Source organism: Halyomorpha halys, unplaced genomic scaffold, assembly GCF_000696795.3.
Source record: "Halyomorpha halys isolate HHAL.00 unplaced genomic scaffold, Hhal_1.1 Scaffold374.1, whole genome shotgun sequence".
In the NCBI taxonomy this organism is placed as follows: Eukaryota; Metazoa; Arthropoda; class Insecta; order Hemiptera; family Pentatomidae; genus Halyomorpha; species Halyomorpha halys.
The window spans coordinates 1249850-1264211 of NW_027112597.1; the positions used below are offsets into that span (position 1 = coordinate 1249850).

General features: G+C 31.3%; 1 protein-coding gene across 3 annotated transcripts in view; it reads right to left on the bottom strand.

Moving 5' to 3' along the window:
* The window catches only part of bif (bifocal), a 148349-nt gene that overhangs the window by 43098 nt on the left and 90889 nt on the right, over positions 1–14362 (bottom strand). The window lies entirely within an intron of this gene.

Here is a 14362-nt window from a genome sequence, read left to right on the forward strand (position 1 = left end):
TTAGTTCTTACTTTCTTTTAAATTCAAAAATAAAAACAATAAACTGTGTTTGGTTTAATTAAAATAACATTTTCACAAGTTTTAAATTTGTTGTAGTTCCAGAATTAAATACAAATATATATAAAAATGCATATTATTTTTTGATTTTTCAACATATTTAGTAAGAACAAGCCGATTTTGGAAATCGGGGTCAACAAGAAACATAATAAATCATTAACAACGTAAGGGTAATAATTATTCCAAAATACATATATATAATTAAGTTAAAAATATTTCGATTTTTTTAAATTTTTAAGCTGAAACGGTCTCTTCAAAGTGAAAGATCCGATAAGCAGAAAACCAAATTAGGGATAATGGTCAGTTATGTTCTAGCGGTTCTTTAATTTTACGGAACTCTTAATTTACAACGGAAAAAAAACCAAGCAAATTAAGCTTTAAAAAAAATGACTCAAGAACTTTACAAAATAGAAAAAATATCCTGTTACATTAATGGCACAGTTAAGCCGTGACGAACTAAAGAAAAATATTTTTAAAACGTATCATTTTATATTTTATATTTATTGAATAAAGATAATATTATGATTGATAAAATGGTGCCTGTTTTAATAATCTATGTAAATGAATTATGTAGCTTGATAATTAATGTAATATAGTAGATGTTTATATACATTTTTTTTAAAAATAGTATAGGAATAAATTTTAAAAAATGAGTGCAATATAGAGTTCTAAAAAATTGTTATTATCTTTCAATTATAGATTGATTTGTTGCATTTGACTTACAATTTGACTTAAGTCCGGACTGAATAGGACTGCGGTGGAAGTCTCAGACTAAAAAAATAAAATTACGTTCATTTTATAAACTGTTAATTTCAACGCTGTTATCTTCTTTTGTGTGTGTATATTATGTAAATATTTCACGTGGCCAGCGCCCCTCCCACCTGCGTTAAATTTGTGATATAAATTAATGTGGCCCGAAAAAAAACCCTTTTTTAAATACTCTATATACTGGTTTAGGTTAAATTTACTGTCACTAGATAGATAGGACGCTTCCGCACTACCCCAATGTACCACAACGCGATAGTACTACCACGAAAAACTACTGAAAATCGAAGGAACGAACCGTAAGACAATACAGCTTTATACAGAGTTTATTTAGCAAACATACATATTTTGGCCATATATTATTCAAATGTAAGAAATATAGAAAAAAAAAAAAGACTACCTAAAGAAGAAGTATAATTTCTAGAAAAGTTGCTAAAGCTTTATTTTAAAAATAATGTGGCAACATCTTTATGATGTTTTTGTTCATACTCGAAACACAATTTAGTTAAGTGAAACTCCAAAGACTTCTTATTTTATTTATTTTTTACTTTATATTTAAATAGATCCTTTTGGGTTCTTAAGGTGTAATTATGTTCCCTATATCTGTACGAGTTTCTTCATTGACCAAAGCAGTTTCTGAATAACGAACAAATAGGATTTTATGAAAAATCTTGATGGGCACTAATGTAATGAAAAAAAAATAGAGAATCGCGTAACTTTTTTTAGAGTATTTTAGTAAAGAAAGGTCCTTCTCATGGTAAAACGATCATTTTGATATCAGTACTTAGCACACAGAACTGAAAAAATTTGTAAATTAACTGATTTTAAGTAGTCTTTACATAACCACAACTTGGTAGTCCGTAACAAAGAATAAGGTTTCCCTAAACTAAATCAAAAGATAGAATAAACAATTATAAATGGAATAAATTGAATAATAAGTAATGTCCTAAGGATAATTTGTGTCGCTTATAAATCCGATAGAAAAACAAAGGGTAATTTGTTTTAAACTGGTTTTTAAAATAATTAAATTTTAACTACTAAATAAAAACATATTTAGAGTAGCCAATTTCATAAAAAAGGTCAAAATAACAATGAGTTTCTTAGAGAATTTATTTTAATTAAAAATAAAATGGCTTTGATCGATCGCTACTGTAAGATCACAGAAAATGGTCCTAACACCTTTTGAAACTATCTTTCCAACCTATCTACAAGTCCGATAACAATAAAAAAAAGGAATAACGCAATGGAAACCATATCCTCATAGCTGCGGTCTAGCTAGAGTGTGTGCCGCAAAACGATCTCCGCTCTGTAATAACAACCAACTTTCCAGGGCGGTAAATCCCATGCTTGATTTAATTTGCAAAATTTCATAGGGATTGTTGGTTAAGTATTCTTTTTGTGATTGCTAAATGTACAACCATGATTCTTTCTATGAAGAATGGATCGGACCCTTCTGTTCCTCATATGATGAAATGAAATTCCAAATGAAGACATGAGGAGATGGTGTGTTATGTGTTATCTTATTGTTAGGAAAATGAGGATTTTTACACGGAAGATTTTCCATTCTTTAACTAATTAAATCATATCGTGTAGTGCAAACCCAATATCTCTTATTTAAGTAATGCTCTTTCTTGATTAATGTCCTTTTATAACAGGTTATAGTTCAATTTCTCTTTCATTAGAAATAATAATCAGTAATATATTTTACTGATTATTATTTCTATTCTACGATTGCATCTAAAATTACTATTACATCATCAAATGTTACCCATTGCCATGAAACAAAGCAGAGTTTCTGACGGCAAAAATAATTCAACAACTTTGAACAAAAATTTCGGATTGAAGGTTTTAAATAAATAATTACATGTAGGTAGATGACAAACCGAGGAAGGTGACAATCTGACAAACGGAGGTTTATCTTAGCTATCTACCATTGCCTGAACAAAATGATTAAATTATTACAAATTCTCAGTTAATTATTAATAATTTCATTCTTTTATCAGTACACTTTCACAGTTTTATAAATATTTTTTTGTTTATTTGTGCTTTTCTGCTGACCGCACCCTCCCCCCCCCTCTCGGCCATCTTCTTTTTTTTTATCAGCACTGAAGGATATTTGGTCCACGAGCAATTAAGAAAAATAAATCACTCATTCTCAAAATTGTCACTTGTACCCCATAAAAAAACTTAGATATGAAATTCTCAGCTTAACAAAAATATGTAAAACAGATCAAGAAAATAGAACATAAAGGAGAAAAAACGTAGAATACAAAAATATCTTACAACCGTTTCGTTAAAATGTATCAAAATATTCCTTTCCAAATAATCCCTCTATAAAAGATACATAGAATCTGTATTAGTAAAAATGTATAACGTTAAATTCTATTTCTTAACAATTTATTTTCGCCACGTATTTATTATGGTGTTAATGAAACAAGACTTCGGTCATTAAGACATGGAACGCTGTGAAGATTTGGGAAAAATAATTTGCCGAATTTCATTAATGCACTTATCTGTCAACTATAATATCTATGAAATATGATTAAAAAAATGTTTAAATACATTGAGCTTTAAAATCATTCAGGTAGATATACTAAAAACGAATTAATAACATATTGTATTTCATATGTAAAAAAGTAAAATACAAAAAGGACACGTTTGATCAACGTAGATGAACAAGCAGGTCCTACCATTAGATGGCAGTTATGTTTTCTTTAACCTAAATATCTGTGGATTGGAGCAATACCAACCTATATCCATTTTTAGAGGTTTCTAGGTTTTTATGTAACAGACATTGATAGTTATTGCATTTGTGTTTATGCAACAAACATTGTTTGTCATTGCAGGTAAAGGTTTTATCATTGACATTCATACCAAAAGTGTATGTATATATATATATATATATATATATATATATATTAGAAGCCAATGACGCATTAATTCAGCGGACTTAATAATCAATGTTCTACATCTATTTTACAAAAAGTCTCACTTTCCAAAACCATCGGTGCATCGTAGTGAAATTTGCAAATCGATCGAATTTTGAGGTTCCATTCAACCGAACCGTAAACACTAATTATTTATAACTTATACTTTATATCTTACATTACATTCAGTAATTCAAAAAACCGCGCCAGATATTGAGATAACAGGATCCGTTTTCAAATTATACGCAATAAAAATGAAAATTCTATTCAGCCAAACAATAAATCATTAAAAGTAATTTTATAATATTCAGATTCTCTTTTACTCTTCTACCGTTCTGATTATTTTAGTACAAATCGCAAAAGTTTACCTTTCGGCTGAATATCACGTGCCCGAGCATGTCAAAGCAGTTTTGAATCCGCAGACAAACTACAATTTATGTTAGTTACATAATAGCTTTTAAAAATATATTAAATCAGATGAATAATTGTATTAACAATACAATACACTAATAAGAAATTAATAGTTAGAGATTTAAATGTTAAACTAAACAATTCGCTGAGAGAACGCCTCAGTTTTTATATCGAATTCGAGAAAAATAACTATTATATAAATTCTTAACACTTATATAGCTTAACATAGGCAAAGCTATACGTTCGTCCGTTAAATAAATGTGTCATTGGATCCTAAACTATACCGACGTCTGTCAAAGATAGAACGTTTACATTCAATATAAAAGTTCTCTAAAAAAAAACCTAGAACTCTTGTTTGTGTTCCACACGACAGCGTATGTTCATCCGCATTTCTAAAAACCTCAAGTTTCAGTTTTTCTGATGACATTTTTATGAATTTGGAACATGGATATTGGTCGTTATTGCATCAAGCCACCGACAGACATCATGCAAATAAATGCAATAGATAAATGACCCAAAGAATGACATTCACGATACAGGATTAGAAAAGATAGAAACTCTGCGTAAACGGACTAGTGTTTCGGCAATTTTCCAGATACCGTGAAGATAAAGGGGCGCTATGACTCCCCACAGGGGCTCCTTTCTCCGCGGGGTGACTGTCGAGTTCATTCAGCACTCTCCTATCGGAAGCTCTTCTATTGACCTCTCCTTCCTGCCAAATACTTTCACCACTATCGAAGTGGATGGCACAGGTGTTCCTGCCAGGTCGGAAGGCGCGGTAGTGCATTGTTCCAAGAAAGTTACTTGGCTCAGGCGAAGCATAACCTGACGGCATCCAATTGTCTTGAAGGAGACAGCTCCTTAAAGAAAACGATTAAAGGAAACTACTCAGAACATGCTTAAAAAACATTGAACGAATGGGACTTTCCCCGATCTAAGAAAGACCACAAATAAATTAAGACTACAGAGTTCAACTAGTACTAATGTGCAAGATCATACAAGGTTCCACTCATATAATATAGGAATAACAAAAATAAATAAATAAAGTTGCTTTAATTTATTAAAAATTGGACTATTGTTATGTTAGGAAAAACATAATTATTTTAGGTAGATCGACACAAAGTATTTTAAAAATCTATATTTCTCTATAAAACTCAATTAAAGAAGATAAAATATTCTTGAAATAGGTTAATAGTCGAAGTTAGAAACCAAACAAAGATCACCAAAATAACACAAAGTAATGTGTTATTACTTCCCAGGAGAACTTAACTTAAACCCATTAATAAAAAAAGTTTCAAGGAAAAAATAAAAAAAATAAGCAGATAAGTATCATTTCTGTACCAAGGACCATTTGGAAGAGAATAATACTGGAGAGTCGGGGCTAAGAAGATTAAGGAGTGGAGGTAACTGGTCGGGTCCAGCTTGGCATCTCTTCCAAGGACAGCATTCCTCAACTTCATCCCCTAACAGCATTCTTAGCACTTCTACCGCTAAGCCACACAAACTACTTTCTTCGGGTCCTATTGATCCCCCTCATCAATTCCTATCATAAATAATAATAGATAAGGTTGAAGAAATGTTAATGGAACAAACCAAAATAAAAAATATACCTGTAAAAATTATTTTTCTCCTTTTATTGCACTGAGTTAGAGGGAATATTTTATTTTATATAATATAATAATACACACAAAATCGATAAATATTAATAATGACTTTAAACAACAATCAATTATATGATATTCAAAAGAATAGATAAGATAGTAATGTTTACATGCTACGATAAATCGTGACGATGTTAACTGTACATACAATACAAACCGTACGTATTGCGTTCATCTTTTTCATTACAGCGCTTCTGTCTGCCATTTTAATAAACTCTGCATATGCAAGATCTTTTTTATACCTATTGGAACATTCTTTCATCTTGATGACCCACAAATAGGGAAAAAAATGTATGTACTTTTATGAATTCGCTCAAGAACTCAGGAGGAATTGATAACAGCTACGAATAATTTCAAACGAACCTTTCCTATGAACATCCATTGCAAACTGTCAAACTCAGTACCATACGCCTGTACAGTTTAAACTTCAAACTATCCAATCCGATTCCAACTACGGCAACTCAAAATGGTAATTTAAATTAAAAAATAAATTTTATAAACTTTGGAGATCTGAAAAAAGTTTGTCTAGCAGGTTTTATATCATTCGTAAGGTATGTGTCCCACATGTTTACTTTTAAAACGATTGCACAAACAAGAGAAAGGGATTACCCCAGCGAGAATCGGGATCACTGGTGCTCTTATATTTAAACCAATAGCTCATTTTACATGACAATCATAAATGTTTGTACTTAGTATTTATTAGGTATAATAGGCACCACGAAAATTTTTAGCAAGAGAAGAAAAGCTGAAAATTTTGAAAGAAGAGGCATAAGTTCAGTGTGTGTAGGGAAAATCGTAAGCTAATCCAGATTTCCAAAAACAGTCCAAGTCTTAAGCAATATAATTTAATAATCAAATACGAGGGAACCCAATAAACAAGCTAAAGAAAACCACACAATCAATCAGCTGGCAAAAGATTCCCAAAGGATTTGCCACTGAAAGAAATTAGAAGATGAAAGAAACGTTTTTAACCATTCTTGATCCTAAAGCTAACATTCACCTGAATGTTTCGGAATTGTTATAGGATGTGCTAAAAAGTGTCCCGTGCTGTATAAATCTTGCAAAGCAGCTTACGTTCGTTAACAAAAACAAAAAGAAATCAGCAGAAGTGAGCCAGCATTGTTTTAATGTATAAATAGATTATTTTTTGTAGAATAGGACTGTATGTTACAAATATATAGAAATCTAGACCCATCACACCAATCTCATCATAAAATTCACACTGAATATACCTTAAAAAATGCATTGTTTTTTATCCATTTTATTGTTTTTATGAACTAAAAAGAAATAAAAAGGCATACTGTTAATGAAGTTATCTACTACCTTCGTTACAATGGCGACGATGCGAAATCTTCCAAAAACCTTGACCGAAGACATTGCGCTGAGGTTTCACTGTTTCCAGTGAACCTCGACGCTATCTGGACAACGGCTGGACCACGGCCGTATAAATATATGTCATTCCAGGGGGAATATCTCTATCCCTCTCTGCCACTATCCTCGTAAACTAGAGCGTGAAACCAAAAATAATAAAAATGATGAATGTCACTGATAATCGGTCTATAATTAGGGCACTTTTTGTCCTATTCTAAGAAACGGTGACGTGCGAGAACAAACTAACAAAAACCATGATTCCGATATCAATAAGATAACCCAGCTCTTTTTCGCTATTCACCTGAGTAGAGAGCAGTGGACGGAGGTGGAATGAACCACTCGTCCACTCAGTACATTTAGCAATTATCGAAGATAACGACTTTATGATAACGTTGAAATAATGAACTTCGAACGAAGATGACACAACTTAATTTGAAATGATGTATATTGAACTGAAATAAACTAGAGTGGGTGGTGGTCATAAATCTTTCCGGTTTTTTCGCTCTCAATTCCTGTTATCAGTTATTGGTTGTAAATAAGGCTTACAAAACATATTAAGTATCCTTTCCAACTTCAAATTTAATATTGAGGAATAGAAAATTGATACTGTTCAACAGTTTAAAGTAATTGTAATAAAACCTAGCAGTCCAGGTCCTGTTTTAGAATGGAAGTATAAACTACTACTATTAGTCTATATATATATATATATATATATATATATATATAAAAATAAATAATTGACCATTTAACTTCAAATTATGAGGAAGATGGTCAGAGTTGCAGTCAAAAGAGAACAAAAATAGTTAACAATAAGTTATTTTCCGACGTTTCGCCCCACTTTGTAGAGCTTCATCAGGGTTGCTCAAGTTGATAGGTTTAGAGACTTCAACAGAAAATTGGAAGCATACAGGTGGAGGAGGGAATCTCCCCACAACTATTTTTAGTTAGTTGTTAACTATTTCTTTTCTCTTTCGAACTCAACACTGACCATCTTTCACATATTTATTAGTCTTTTTGCATGTACAAGGTATAATTTAGCTGACTTGCACAATGCTGTAATTTCTTTTCTTTTTTTTTAACTCCTATAATATCTCTAATAATCGTCCTTAACATGAAACAAAAAGTATTAGTGTTAGTTGTTTGAAGTATTCATATACATGTATTAAAGAACTAATAATAGGGGTATTCATGATCTTTAGTTTAATATGTTAAAGCGTGTTAAATTGAGAAACTTGTGTTAAATGGAGTAATATTCTTTTGCCATGTTAAACGATATAACATGTAACATGGCTGAGAGTCTGTTACTAGGTCTGTTAAATGGAGAATGACGTCAGACGAAACAGACCAGCTGAGCTTGTCACTCTTTTATTTGTTGTTGTGTTAGGTTACTTACTCGTAGTTTGTACTTTGTTTTGTTTTTTTCTTTTGTCTTGTGTTTTGGACTTTTTAAAAATTACAATCAGTAGCCAAACTTTTACACTTCTACTTTTCACTTATTTTAGGCATGTTGTAATAAATTACTGTAATCAAAACTTAGAAGTTAACAATAAAATTAAGTTTTGGCAGGAAAGGTTACTAAATAAGTTGCTCAGAAAATCCGCTAGAAGCTCTTATTCATTTAACATGACTTTAAACAGGGCTGCTCACAATCCTATACTTATAACATTTAACATGGTAAAACATTTTATATTTAACACAATATCATGAATACCCCTACTATTAGCTTTCATTATGAAATAGGACCCTGGTAGCTGTTATTTAGCAATCAGTTAGTTTTTTAATTATGTAAGAATCAGTCAAAAATGTATCAAATGTTTTATACAGTAATCAATTTAAATTTAGAAATGAACTTTTCTTCAGATTTATATTTTTTCTCTTGAAAAATGGAGTCAAAACTAGAGGATTAAAATAAATCTTACCAAATAACATTTACCCTTCGTCGTAAACGCATGAATTCCTTCCCCACAGTATCTTTTAATAATATCCCACATATTCCTGTCGGAAAACATCCGCTACCTATGACTATATACGGACCAACGAGAGATTTGGAATCCTCATACAAGACTGAAAAGACATGAAACTGGAAATTCCGACAATTACAGCACTTACTAGACAAGCAGTTTAAACTTCCAACTAATTATATAAGACTTATTTACATGAGTATAATAAGGCCTCTCTGGACTCACGGAGTTGAGCGATGAGAGAATTTAAACCATAAAATTTCTCTCGTATCCTTTAATAATACAGTCCTTACTTACTACCCAAAATCCTTACTTTATTACAAATCAAGTCATCCATCACGACCTTAATGTTCCGTATGTTGCCGATTTGGCCAGAACCAGATACCAATCCTTCCATAAAAAACTTCCCAACCGACTTGTTTTTACCTTAAACTTCTCCTTCATTATCTACATACTCCTAGGCATCTGAAAAAAAGGAGGTCTCGAGATCTTCTCTAAAAATGTTATTGGAGTTCTATCAATGGATAGATTCTCTACAAGTCTTTACAAAGCCATTGTGTAACTAACATCAAATTTACTTGTTATACATAATTTAATACAATATATATAACAATAAAAAAATCTAAAGATAGATTTTTAGAGCACTTCCCATTAGAGAAATATATCGCGACCTTAATTGAACATATAATAATAAAAACCTCCTAAATACATTTGTACAGTTTTGATTGCATCTCGAAGGATGTCCATATATGTAATATACAGTTGATAGTTAGAGAACCAAAATATTAGTAACCACAGTAAGTATTCAAAGGACTTTCTTTTGGTTCATGCAACTACAAGATAATAAATACATTAAACATCAAGGCTTACTAAGAATTTTATTTTATGGAAAAAAAAATAGTAAAAAGGTTTTGAAATTAGATCGGAAAATATAAAAATATTCTATATCCTCCTTAGGATAATCAAGGAGGGGAATACTACCAAAGATTAAGAATTCTAACAAAAAATGTTTATTCATCAACAAATTTGTATGGAAATATTACACTTCTTTTTTTTAATTTTTTTTTTTTTATGTGCTCTCATTTTGATTCTTTTTTTTTGGATTCGTTCCTATACTCTTGGTATTTAATGATTTTTTTTTAATTTTATTTTAACGAGAATGTTTATTTATACGGGTAATAATTTACAGTGTTCTCACATGCTGCATGCGAATAACAAAAGTCAAGCTCAGTCAGAATAAAGGATCTATGATGTCATGGTGACGAAGAATATTTGCGCACTCATGGGGCTGACTAAGACTACAGATGTCCATACCAGCTTCAGGCTATCAACTGCACTGTCGTGGGATTCGTATTGGTAATGAAGACAATGAAGGTTCGAGTACCAAGATTTACTGAACCCTGGCCTGTATACTGCACAATATCAACAATTTTTTTTGTTGATTATTTTAGATTTTAACAAAAACAAAAAATTTACTTATTTTTCAATAAATTGCTACTTCAAAACTTTTTTTTTTATTTATTTAATGTAATTTACAACTGTACAAAATAATACAATATGTAAAAATGTTGTATGTTTCATATACACTTGAAAATCTTGGGAAGGAACCACCCATCGGTGGTACTTCAGACATTAATTTAAATTAGAAGGTCCCGTGGCCATCTTCTTTTCAGACGCCTCGGAGGATTATCAGAGATTGTTAAGGATGAAAGATTAAGAATTAATGAGTTAGGATGGTTAAGGAGTTTGGAATGAAAAGAGGCATATCTGCTTTGGGCCAATTCTGCCACGAATGGGATGTATGTTAAGGTCTTTTTGAATGAGTTTATTAATTACTAATTTTTTGTAATGAATGGGAAGTTTAGAGCGTTTGTCAAGTAATTGTTGTAGCAATCGGAATCTACGAGCAGTTTCTTGTCGTTTTAGTCTTGTGTGTGGATTCCAAGTAAGTCTCTTGTCAAGATGGAGGCCTAAGTATCGAATCTGTTCAACAGGCGTTAGTAGAGTATTTAGAAAGGATACTGTAGGACAGGAGGGTAGAGGTTTACGACGGAGAGTAAAGGTGACCTGGTGGGATTTATCAGGATTTATTTTGATTCTCCAGTTTTGACACCATTCTTCAATAAATGTTATGTGTGTCTGTAGTGTTTGTGATGCATTAGTTGGGTCGTTGTTTACAGACAGTATACATGTGTCATCAGCGTATGTTGTTAGGACTGTGTTAGGGTGGGTTGGGATCTTCAAAACGTAAGTTGGTTTTTTTATTGAATCTAGTAATGATATAAAACCAAACAAGTAACTTTTGAAATCACAGCTGTAATTTTGAGTTTATTCGAAATAAAAGGTTTTTAAGGATATAACACATTAGGGATTCATTAGTAAAGATATATTTCTGCTATCATGTTTTATTATCCTAAAGAGAAATTAGTGCTCTGAGCAAACTTATAATGGATAAAATTAGCATAGACAATAACGCTATCTCGATTAACACCCTACATAAGCTGCAAGGGGAGGAGGTGAACTCCGTTGTACAAACATACTAATGCACGAGTATTATTCAGTAACATGTTAGGCCACTTTGGCGAGGAGAAATTATAGCTAGGTACGGAGGGATGCCAAGATCTGCCTAAAGCAGGAAAGGAGGGTGAAGATTAATAAGGAGGGAGTTCAGGGGGCGACGGAGTATTATCTCTGAGTCACCGCGGCCAGGGAAAAAGTGACTCACCACAACAGCACCTGACTGCAGAGGGTGGGTACGTTCATATAGCACTAGAAATTTTTTTTTTCGAACAATAGTCAGAAAACATTAGGGAGAAGTAAACGAACTGCCAGTATTACTGATCGTATGACAATATATATTTTGACGGACTAACGTACTGATATATTTTCAAGATTCTGTCGAAGAAAAAATACTGAAAACAACTTCGATAAATATTAATGCGATACTGCCAGTTATTTAGTATTTCAAAAATAGTAATCAAGTCGAAGTAATACTCTAATAGCTTAACAAGGAAATTATTATAATAAAAAAAAAACTCAAATAGTAGATAATTATACTATTTTATTGAGCCAACGTGGGGCGAAACGTTGGCTCAATAAAATAGTATAATTATCTACTATTTGAGTTTTTTTTTTACCGCACCCGGACCATATTCCATTTATTATAATAAAAATTTGTTGAAACTTATAAGTCAACCGAAGAGTAGCGAAATATCACGTGAAAAGAATATTCAAATCAGGACAAAAAAAAAAAAGGATTTGAAGCTTAACTTAATATATTTCAGTAACTGAAACCCTTAATCACTAAAAAAGATATAATACAAATTATTAACACGTTGTGAAGTTATTATAGAAAGTAACTGAAGAAAATAATATATACAAAATAAAAGTATTTATGATGAATGTAATATGGTCCGGGTGCGGTCAAAAAAACTCAAATAGATAATAATTATACTATTTTTATTGAGCCAACGTCCTAAAAGTATTTATGAACCCATATCACATATCATTCAGACGGTTTGTTTTTATCATGTATATTTATTTATAATAAATCAATGACATTATAAAAAAAGGCGTTGACAACTGAGATTAAGATCAATATATCATTGTTTAATATTTTATTTTTACATTTGTTTTATTTTGAATTGACACCAAAAGATTTACAATAATTCAAAAATTAAAACGAATATTTTAACGTTGTGTTTACTTGCAAGAAAATTTACGAGAACAATTGGATCAATTGTTTAGGTGTAATAAATGATATTCCCAAGGTTCAGTGTTAGGCCCTACCCTTCTCAATACACTATTAACTGGAATCAATACTGCTATGAACGATATTCTAAACCATAAAAAACCTCCTGCAGATATTGTATTATTAGCTGTTGACTTTTTGAAATACATTTCCTGTGATCATTTAAACTTGGATGTAACAAATAACTATTGATAAATTCCAAACTGGGTTTTTAAACTTTTGCTGTAAAATCTGTTAAAGCTCTGACCAGTCGCATATAATTACTATTAAAAATAAAATAATAAAAAGTTATGCATTGTTTTATTTTAAAATAATGCTTTTTTTTTTTTGTTAACTAAATTTTAAATTTCTGAACCTCTCAAAACCTTATAGCTCGTATCGATTACCTTCTATCTAAGTTAAATAAATGCAGATTTTGAAAAACTTGTCTGCAACTATCTGTGACAGTGATAGTTATACACTGCGGAAGATGCAACTCTTAATAAGGGATTCCCACTTTATAGAAGTGCTACTAAACAAATTAAACGCTTCCCGTAATTCCATGATTACATTAGTGACTGGAGAACTACAAAGGACATTCAGAACTACAAAGGACTCAAAATTGCCTGAGAGCTTTAATTAGTCCGACTCCAGGCCACAGACGAACCGTTTACCACTATTTTGGAATGGTGTATTTGCAAATATTGATAATTTTGTGAAAGGACCTATATCAATGTTAGCTTTTTGGTTGTACGGTTTACTTTCACACATCCAACGGATTTGCTATTGTCATTAGTGAATATTTGTGAACCATCTACACATCTGACGAACATATAGCCAACGGGTTCCTTATTTTTTCCTACATAATGGATTTTAAAATTACCGTTGCTTTTAAGTTGATAATGAAATTATTAGTCATTAGCATCTCGATAGCTTTTAGTTGCTAATTGAATTAATTGTTTTTATTTATTTATTTTACAGCACAAGCTATGGTGTATACCTTCATGGATACACCTGTGAAGATGAGCGAACATAGTTCATTACAGGAATCCATTGCAGAAGTGCTTATCGTTAACTAAACCACACGTATTCACAAATCCTTGGCAATTTTTTTTTTTAAACTCCTTAGAAAATTCATTGGTCAATTTGAGCGTTCACCCTTCATATATAACAAATATTTAATGAGTTGTTTAAAAGACGATTAAGTAAAGATCACTCTTGAACTCCAAATAATGCTAAAATCTTCTGATAAAGTTAGTGTTGTCTATGATGATGATCAAATCTGATTCATGCTGAAATAATCAAACACCAATGTTTTTTTCCCTATTTACTTATGGCTACGACGGATATAATAGGTCATTTAGTATCTATAAAAAAAAGAAAAGAAAAGAAAATTAGCTTGTGGATAGATAATGTATACATATACCAGGTCATTCAAAAAGTCCTGTCGTTTTTTTGGGGGAAATTATAAATAAATAA